General features: G+C 45.8%; 1 protein-coding gene across 1 annotated transcript in view; it reads right to left on the reverse strand.

Annotated features, from left to right (window-relative positions):
• Positions 1-5,336, reverse strand: part of CUNH1orf21 (chromosome unknown C1orf21 homolog) — a 254,200-nt gene extending 248,864 nt beyond the window's left edge. Inside the window, exon 1 of the mRNA XM_032137430.2 lies at positions 4,995-5,336. The gene's annotated coding sequence lies outside the window, so the exon portion shown is untranslated. The remainder of the gene's footprint in view (positions 1-4,994) is intronic.
• Positions 5,337-10,364: the final 5,028 nt, after the last annotated feature.

Consider the following 10,364-nt stretch of genomic DNA (forward strand, 5'->3'; position numbering starts at 1 on the left):
ATCTTAGAGGGAGCAGCAGTGAATCTAATAAATCAAGAGGTGGAGGGCTTCCTGAGCTTTCCCCGGACCTCTCCAGCACTCCTTGATCCAGGCGCATTGTGGTAAAGATCCCAGCATGGAAAACCCTGACTGCTACAGCTGCAGCTAAATGTCAAATGAGACAGGGTACATGAAAGGACTTTGAAAACCATAAGGCACACTATAAATATTAGGCACTGTTATTCACCGAATCTCTGAGGCAAATAAGATGAAGATCACAGCTACAATCATAAGGGAAGGAACACCTGTCAAATACAGAAATTATATCTACTCCAAATCAAGATGCCCCTAACTAGAAATTCTTGTAATTTAGGGGCCAGGCATGGTGGCTCATGCCTGTAATCCCAGCACTTTGGGACGCCATGGTGGGCAGATCACTTGAGGTCAAGAGATGGAGACCATCCTGGCCAACATGGCAAAACCCTGTCTCTACTAAAAATACAAAAATTAGCCGGCCATGGTGGCACCTGCCTGTAATCCCAGCTACTCAGGAGGCTGAGGCATGAGAATTGCTTGGACCCAGGAGGTGGAGATTGCAGTGAGATTGCACCACTGCACTCTAGCTTGGATGACAGAGCAAGACTCCGTCTCGGAAAAAAAAAAAAAGAAAGAAAGAAATTTCAGTAATTTGAGAGGACATCATGCTTGGTATGTTTCCTGTCAAATATGTCTCAACATTTAAAAATCCTACCTGAGGCATAATATGGGGCTCTTAATAAACTACCATACACATTTATTAAAACTTAAGTCCACATCTAATGTATTTCTCCAAGGAAATTTTGACACATTGCAGATCTTAACTAATTAGGTAAATTCCATTCCATTCAATCACTCATTGAGTGACTTCCAAGTGCAAAGTAGTGTGCTAGCTGCTATGGGGGTTGCTGAGATGAGCAAAAGGGTCTAGCTTCCTGTAGTTTGGCCAATTAGTCGTCTCAGTTTCCATTTTAGATTGGTGAAGGTGCATCTCCTTTCACAAATGTAAGAGAAAGCAATCATTATTTTAGGTGATTGGCCTGCAACCTGGGAAATACATTTTCTAGTAACATAGTTAATAAAAAAGCAAAGAAACTTCTTAATACCTGGTGACTGGAGACACTGTTGTGTGCTCATTTCTATGTTTATCCTAGCCCAGTTTACATCCAACCACTCTTGTCATAATTGCATAACCACAGCATGTCATGTTGTTTCTTGTTGCAACTATAACTTGTAAAATTAAACTTCAGAACCGAGACAGTCAAGCTAAATAATTGCCTGCTTTAAAAAATATGTATGTATGTAATTTACATGCCACTTCAGATAAGCTCTTGAATTATGATCTCTGGAAGTCAAAACTGTCACCATTTTTTAAAATATAGTTTCACTGTCGCAATTCTTCTTGTACACAAGCCCTATCCCTGTTTTTTCAGTTTTCTAAGCAGTACTTTATACTGGTCTATTGCAATCTGCTTTTTGTGTTTTATGTAGAATCCAATTAAGCACAATTTTTATTTACTCCATGCTATGGAACTTTTAAAATTGAAGCTCAAAGAAGGATCATGAAGCGGCCAAAGATGTATTTGTTTGCTAAAAGCCTATTAATAAAAGTATCTTTACACAGTAAAGCTGGAAAAAAAAAAGGTCATCTGAGTACCCAGCATGTACACTGTGTAGGGTCCTCCAACCTGTATTATATATCATGTAACCCTTCCCTCACCTTGGGAAGGAGGTTTCACTATATCCATTTCCAAAATAGCATTTTTAGGAGATGTATATTTTCATGAAGGCTGATTGACCCAATATCTCTGAGTGAATTCCGATTGACTAGATGTATAAGTAGATTTACATAGTCAATATGTTCCTAAAAAACTGGAGGCAAATCAACTTTCACATACAAATTATTTTCATGTAAACTTGCATTGTAAGATCAGACCTGCCATACCCTCACTTCTGATTGATAATCAGCACTGTGCTGCTCAGAGCACTTGCTGGAGTCTGAAGCTTACCCATGTGTACATACCCTTTCCTAACAACTCTCTGATGAGTTTGGATTCCATTCTACCCATGAGGAGGTGCAGAATGAAACAGTTTAAATCACCTGAAATAAGCAGAGACCACACTCTGAGATACCAGCTAAACATCAAGAGAGAAAATACAAGCAAAGCAATGCTCCCTCCTCCCTTTATATTTGGTTCTAAGAAGCTGGAGGAAAACAAAGCATCATAAGACAGTGAGGTTTCACCAATTTCTCTGTTAACTGGCAGTTTCCTTCTACAATCTCCCTCTGGAATTACTGTGCTATTACCCTTTAGTTAGGGCCACCCTCAAAGTGGAGCGCGAAGGAAACTTCAAAGGATACAGAACCCCAAGACCTCTGTACTTAAACATGTGAGCTACACAAGATGCCTCATTATACGGCTGTAAGTTGTACTGATAAATTCAAATGAAGACAGTCACATTTATCACCTTAGGACTCTTCTGTAAATATGTCACCTGCCTTCTCTTGCCCTATTGGAAGGTGACATGACATTCCCTCTCCCAGCCTTTGGTGTCTCCTTTAGACAAAAACAAACAAACAAAAAACAAAAACAAAAACATCTTATAGAAGGGGGCTGCTTAGAGCCTGGAGCAAGCCACTCAGAATGTAAAACTCAAAGCTTGCCTGGTCACAAAGGCAACATAGCACTGAGACATGATTCACTTGGAAATTATAATAGAGGAAACCACCTTCCTCCTTAGTAGGATTTTTGAATAAGTCATAGCAAATAGTACCAAAGCTCTTGAATGATGCCCTGTGATTCTTCGAGAAGCTCAAACCCCTTCAGACAGTGGTCTGTTAATTCCCAGAAACCCATGTTGAACGATAAAGTGAGATGGGGTGGAGGAGGGATAAATGTCTAGCCAAGAAAACAAAATTATCAGTTTTCTAAAGTCGGAGTTAAATTAAGTCAACCCTGAGAAGGAAAGCTGGAACTTTAAGGTCCTTCTAGGATGAACTTTTAACACTGGAGGATGTGAGACCTCTCTACCACCCAAGGCCATTTTTCTTTGGAAACATGCCCAGTTGTGACAAAGCTAGACAACAGAAGCACCCCGCCCCTCCTCAGGCACCCACCCACCCAAGAGCTGAGCGCACTGGTCTTTGTTGCCCTTTTTAGAAGCCTCCAGGACTGTTCTCTGAAGCAGGTTTGCACAGCAGTAAACATTGAGTGACATTCTACTTCAATGCTGCATTTGTGATCTGTGAAGTACCCGTCCCAGCATTGGTTTAACACCTATAAATACACTCAGTTGTCCTATCACTGGTACTTCCTACTTTGTAAGTAGCAAAACAAAAATAGGTGATCCAATCCAAATTAATTTCCATGTCTGACTATTGCATTTCCAAACAGCCAACATGGAACATGTTCTATCGATCCTACAATCCAGCTCTAGACAATATGAAAAAGGGGAGAAAACTCCAAATTCAGCATCTTGAACTTAAAAGACCCTTCAGAAACATCACCTTCTCCCCACAACAGTGCTGAAGTAGCTCAGGCCCACTCCGCCTATGTTTGTTTCTATCCTGGTACATCCCAATTCTATCAAATCAAAAGGTTATTCCTACTAGGCAGAAGCTGAACCCATCCCCTTGAATAGGGAGGTGTTCATTACATCTGTCTGTGTAATGAACTTGTCATTTCCCCAAGCGGCCTGGACAGTCTCCTAAAAAAAAAAAAAAGAAAAAGAAAAAAATACTCCATGGAATCTATGGTGTGTCAGTCCCCTTCCTAACATCTGAATCAGACTACGTGTGTCTTTACTGAGGTTCTGGGTGCCCAGGGTGTATCACTTTCAGAGTTGCTTCAGTAACTGAACTATGGCTGTTTTCCAGCCACAGACAACACAAGCACTATCTATTTTAAAACAATTTTCCTAACCCACAGGCAATGGAAGAGATCCCATAGGTCACCGACTTCCTATTGGAAACAAATTATTTCTCTCTCAAACTGCTTGCCGTCTCTCAGAATTAAGGAGTGTTTATGTGTGCATATTTTTATCTTTGGCCATGCAACTCTTGGAGCAAAGAAGACCACCCCAAATTTTACCGACATGCCTGAGCCATTCAGAGCTTTAGAAGAGAAATGAACGAGTGCTGAGAGCCCTTAAGCCCAGGACTTCTCTCACACAAACTGTAAGTGGAAAGGAAAAAACAAAAACAAAAACAAAAACTAACCCTCCGTAGAGGGAGGCAGCAGGGTGGATGATAGGGAAAGGACATAATAACCAGCAGACCAAAGGCAGCCGCGGCGGCGGCACTTCGCGAACTGCCTGCAGAGGAGAGTGAAATCTGTTTCGTGTACAATAACCAAGCACCCTCTGGCTGCCTCGCATGGGCACGAATAATAAATACACCGAGGTGGGCAAACAGATGCACCGAGCCACCCCAAAAAGGTCAAAACTTCAGAAATCCCGGGGGTCAAACCACCCACACAAACACATCAATCAGTCGGAGCGGGAGAAGGGACTTGGATACTTAGCAAAGGATCCTAAATTGTGTTTTTCCTTTCAAGCTCTGGCTTGCAAAGTACAGTGGCTACATGCAAAGCTAGAGGAGAGCAGGAAGGCTGAGGGCGGCAGGGTGCGGGTGGGAAGGGAGGGGTGTCTAACACCAGCCACCCAGGCCTCGATGTGACGAAAGAAGTCAGCAGCCCCGATCACATCCCAGCCCCTCCGCCCAGGCCGGCAGACGCCCCTCGCGGCTCCCCCATCCCAGCTTCCGTTCCTGGCAGCAGCCCCGCCAGCCCTGTACCAGCAGCAGCCCCGGCCCGGGCCCCGCGCAGGCAGAGCCACGACCGCGGCTCCCATCCCTTCCGTGCGGCAGACACCCCGCAGGCCTCCCTCCCTGCCCACCCGGGGATGCCCGGGTAGCCGAGCCGGGGCGGGCTGCACCGCCAGCTCCCCCCGCCCCAGAGCAGGCAATGGCTCACGCTTACCTTGGGAGTTAGCGGGGGGGCTGAAGGTGGCAAGCCTCCCGCCCCCCGCCCCTGTTCTTCTCGTCTTTTTTCTTTCTCCCTCCTCCTCTTCTTCCTCCTTCTCCCCACAGTGTGTCCGGGGCTCCCCCTCCTCCCCGCCGCTTGGAGTAAGAACCCAAAACCCCGAAGCCGGGCCCGCGTGCAAGCGTGCGGGAGGCGGCGGCGCGCGGCCAGCTCTCCAGTAACTGAGCGCGGCGCCCAGCTCCCAACTAAAGTGTGAAAGAAGCAGCGGCCGCGGCGGCCGCGGCACGGAACGTCCCCCCGGGAGTGGGCAGGGAGCGAGCGGGAGCTTGCGAGGAGCGAGCGAGGGAGGGGAGCTCCTCGCTCAGTCACTCACTCGAGGGGCGGGGGCAGCAGACACTCCCCCACCGCCGGCCCCTCCCCGCGCCCGGCTCCCGCGCGCGCCTGGCTCTCCTCCCCGGGGCGGGGCCTGCGGAGGCCGCCGGGGCGCAGCGCGCTGGGGAGCGGCTGGGGGCTGCTAGGACTGCGGGGCGGGAAGGAGGCGGGAGTGTGCGTGTGTGTGTGGGCAGGTGTGTGTGTGTGTGTGTGTGTGTGTACGTGTGTGCGCGCGCGTCCCCTGCAGCGGCCGGCCAGCCGGAGGGAAGACCCCGGCGGGAAGACTGCGTCCCGTCCGGCCTCCCGGGCCTGTCTCTCGGGCGGTGGCGTGGGAGCGGCGAGGCTGCTGGAGGGGCAGCCGGGTGGGCCCAGCTTTGGGGGAGATTCTGGTCAGCCCCTGAGCCCAGCTTCGGGGCTGTGTCTGCTGGAAGCAGACGGAGGGAAGGCTGGGCGTCCTTGGCCCACCGCGCGGCCGCTCCCCTCCCAGGCCAGGCTGAACGGGCGGGCGCAGCCCAGAGGCCCGGGCCCTGCCACCGATCCGCCTCCATACTGACCCGAGCTGCGGCGCCTGCAAGATTAATGAAGCATCCGCGATTCGGTAGAGGCGGCACCGGGAGGAAAGACACGAGATCGTGCTGCGCCCCTCTCCCCACCCTCCTCAGCCTCATGGGACCTAAAGGCGTAGGCTGCGTCTGCTGGGCGCGTCCGGAGTGGTCCAGAGAGATCGCCACCCACCACTGCATACGTCCAGTTCTTTGTGGACCCTCATAGAAGCTCAATCAATTTCCCACCCTCTGGAAAAGGGTATTTTTCTCTTCCCTGGCATATTGGGTGTTTCTTGTGTGCACCTAATTGATCTTTTTCCATTGATAGCCTTTGGATGTCTTTTGTGCGGCTTCTCCGCGCTTCACTGCTCCCTCTTTGCCTTAGACACGCGAGGAATGTCAGGACCCCAGAGTGAGAACACCCAAGAAAACAATAGGGGCAAAAGATCCTCCCTGGGCCTCGCGGATTATGCACAAACCAGATCATTTTCCACATTCGGCCAGGATGAAGATGGAAAATGGAAAAGGACGCATCAGAGCGGTGACACTGACGAGAAACGCAAATTCATAATTTAGTTTAATGAAATGAGTTAGTTATCAACCACTAATGTCTAGGAAATTGGCCTTTTTTGAAAACTGGTTTTCCCTTTTTCCACCTTTTTTGTTTTCAAATTAAAAGGCTAGTATCCCACTGTTGTTGTTTTAATTTTTATTGTTTTCAGGGATGGGGTCTCCTGCCAAGGCTGGACTCGAACTCCTGAACCCAAGAGATCCTCCTCAAGGGATCTTCTCCAACTCAGCCTCCCAAGTAGCTAGGACTACAGGCCAATTCCACCGCACCCTGCCTAACATCACATTGTTCAGGAACCTTAACTTATATTCTATTTTTACAAAATATCCATATTCTGGTTCATGCTTCTCCTTGGAGCCCCAATTTTTTGTAGTCTAGCCTCTTGGAAAGGAGCAGTTAAGAAGGGAGGGTAGAAAAATTGAGATTTCAATCAGGGGCAGCCAGCCCCATCCCTTTCACCATTGGTGACTTGTTTCATTTCTTTTTTCTTTCCTCATCTGTAAAGGGATTGATAATGATCGTTCCTACCTCATAAGCTTGTTGTGAAAGTAAAAAGAGAATAAAACGAGGTGGCAATGCATGTGAAACACTTTGCATAGTGCCTGACACATGGGTGAGAACTCAATAAATAGAAGCTATTGTTTCAAACTTGATTATTTTAAACTCAAATTTGGTAGAATTTTATTCTCTTTCCGTTCCTTCTGAAAAGTTAGGGAGGAGAATGGACACAGCTGATGGATTTATTCAAATGTAGTCCACTCTTCCCTTGGGTTTTTATGCCCTGCTTGAAACTTTTGCCTGTGGTAAAATGAAATAAATACATAACTGAGGGGCGTGTGTGTGTGTGTGTGTGTGTGTGTGTGTGTGTACATCCATATAAAAGGATCTTTGAGGACAACAAGTTTTGTTCTTCCCCCTCCTTTTTCCTTCCCTCATCTACATAGACCACCCTGAATAGACAGAGCTCTGTGATGTTGACCTGTGTACCCCTTCAGGGCTCAGACAGTGCTTGGTACTGTAGATTTCTTGAGGGCAAGGCTATGGGGTTTGCTTGGCTTAATATCCTTAGAACTAACCGAAGGCCACAGAAGAAGCACTTCATACGTGTGTAGATGAAAGAACATCTATACTATGAACTTTTAAAGCTAGGTTTAGATTACTCAAGATAATACAGGTTCATTGTGGAAATTTTCAACATTTGAAAAAAGCTAAGTACAAAGAAAATGAAAATCATAATTCCACCATCTAGAGAGAAGCATTCAATAAGGGCTTCAAGTTTGTCTATTTTCCCCTCATTTATTTAATCATCATTCAATCAACAAACATTTATTAAGTACCTAGTTAGAGATCAGACAATTTACCAATACAAGAAAAGACTGTGTATGTGTTGTAAGTGTTGTTTGTTTCTCATAGAAACTATTCCACAGAAGCAACATTTTAGACAGTAGTAAGGTTCTCAGGATAGCCTACAAAAGCCCACGGAAGGAATCCCACAGTTAAATGACCATGCTGACCAGAGACAATCCAGATTTTGTGGGACTTGAAGCACTTAAAATTTGGGGAGCCATCTTCAAGATTAAAAAAGACAAAAGTACTAAAACCCCTTAGGAGTGGCTAATGTAAATGAAGGTCGTGAAACAATTTGGGGAGCTACCTTCAATGTAAGAAAGACAAAAGTACAAAAACCCCTTGATTGGGCTCATGTAAATGAAGGTCTAAGCCCCATTTGCTTTTGAGTAAACCTACTCTCTCTGGTGCTGGAATTTCTATAGAAATTAACTGCTTTGATAAACATTGCTTCAATGTGAAATGTTCCTCATTTTACCTAGGATCCCCAGGACACCTCTCCTCCCCTCCCCCACAAATTTAGAAGAGGTGAGAGGGAGACTCCCATCACCACCAACACACATTTCCCTGCACCTGGCCACAGCAGGGGCAGTGGGACTGGGGACCTCTATAGGGGCTGCAGGAGGAAAGGAGGGAGAGAAGAGCAAAATGGGAGGGGAGGGGACAGACAGGTTGGCCACCAAGGTGTTGGAAAGGCACATCGGGCATTGGTATGCACACCAACTCACTAACTGTGCAACAGGAGTGGCCACAAATTGCAAATCTGCTTGGTGTGCACAAGCTAAATCTACTAGACATTTTATCACAGAATAATCTCTCTAGCTATTCATAATTAGTAAGATGACTATAAGCATATTTACATAAAAAGAATGAAGAACATGATTTTTTTCCCCTGGTTGCATCACCCTTCTACACCACCAGAATCTCTGGACTCCATATCTTCAAACACTCTAAATATGTTTTCCAAAAATTTAATATTCTTTTTGCCCAGAAAAATTACATTTTAATCTTCAAAGGCACCACTCTCATTATCAATTTTCTCTTAGTCCTAAAGCTTTAGCTTATAAAGACTTGCATCTATAGGACTGTACATAACATAATGGTTTGAATTATTTCTTTCTTCTTTCTTTCAAATATGATATGCCCTTCCATGGGCTTTTTTAGGCCAAACTGAATGTTTGAAGCCCTAACCCTCAATGTGATGGTATTAGAATGTGAGGTCTTTAGGAGGCAATTGGAATTTGATGATTTGAGAGTGGGGTCCTCATGATAGGATTAGTGCACTGATAAGAAAAGCCAGAGAGCTTGTTCCCTCCCACCCGCATATGAGAACACAGCAAGAAGACAGCCATCTAAGCTAGGAAGAGGGTTTCTACTAAGAACCTGAGCAGGCTGGCATCATGATCTCAGACTCTAAGCCTCCGGACCTGTGAGAAATGATATCTTTTGTTTAAACCATGCAGACTATGGTGTTTTGTTATAGCAGCCTGAACCCACCAAGACAATAGGTTCCCTTTATCATTGATAGTCAAGGAAAATGTATGATTGTTTAAAAGATAGTAAAAGCAGCACACCACTCTCCTATAACTTCTCATATAAATCTAAATGAATTCATTTTATGTGGTTTATTTTTTAAATGTTTTCCCATAAAGTTAATTTTTCTGAATAATCAAGTTCAAAAGTAGCTTTGGCAGAGTCATTCAAAAATAAGTGACCCTAAGCTGAAGACTACTCTGAAATGTGCTTTATTTCCGTTTGCTTCATGCAATCACAGCTAACACTGGTTGTCTGCTCTATGTCAAGCATGGCATCATGTAATTCATAATACAAACTAACTCACTTCATCTTCCTGACAACACATTCAGATAGATGCTAATATTATCATCATTCCCATGCAGATGTGGAAACAGAGGCACGGAGGGGTGAAGTCATGAGTGCAAGGTAAAGTAGTTGATTTTCATTAGTCAGATGCCAGAGCCCATGCTTTTAACTGTATTTTTTTTTTTTTTTTTTTTTTTGAGACGGAGTCTCACTCTGTCAGCCAGGCTGGAGTGCAATGCCGCGATCTCGGCTCACTGCAGCCTCCGCCTCCCGGGTTCACACCACTCTCCTGCCTCAGCCTCCCGAGTAGCTGGGACTACAGGCGTCCGCCACTAAGCCTGCCACTATGCCGGGCTAATTTTTTTGTATTTTTTTAGTAGAGACGGGGTTTCACCATGTTAGCCAGGATGGTCTCGATCTCCTGACCTCATGATCCGCCTATCTCGGCCTCCCAAAGTGCTGGGATTACAGGCGTGAGCCACCGCGCCCGGCCTTAACTGTTAAGAAATATGTTTTCTCTTCAATCTCCTCTGTTTTTCTGCCTCAGTTTTACTCATCTTTCAAGGCCAGGCTCAAACCCTAACTCCTAAATGAGTGATCTCAGCTTCTGTGTTTCTGAACTTTTGAAGTATCCAGGATCTTCCACAGCCTTACACTGTTGGGGACCTTCCACATCTTTTACATTAGCTCCACCAGGCTTGATTGTGTGTG

The sequence above is a fragment of the Hylobates moloch genome, unplaced genomic scaffold (genome assembly GCF_009828535.3).
Source record: "Hylobates moloch isolate HMO894 unplaced genomic scaffold, HMol_V3 SCAFFOLD_18, whole genome shotgun sequence".
NCBI lineage: Eukaryota > Metazoa > Chordata > Mammalia > Primates > Hylobatidae > Hylobates > Hylobates moloch.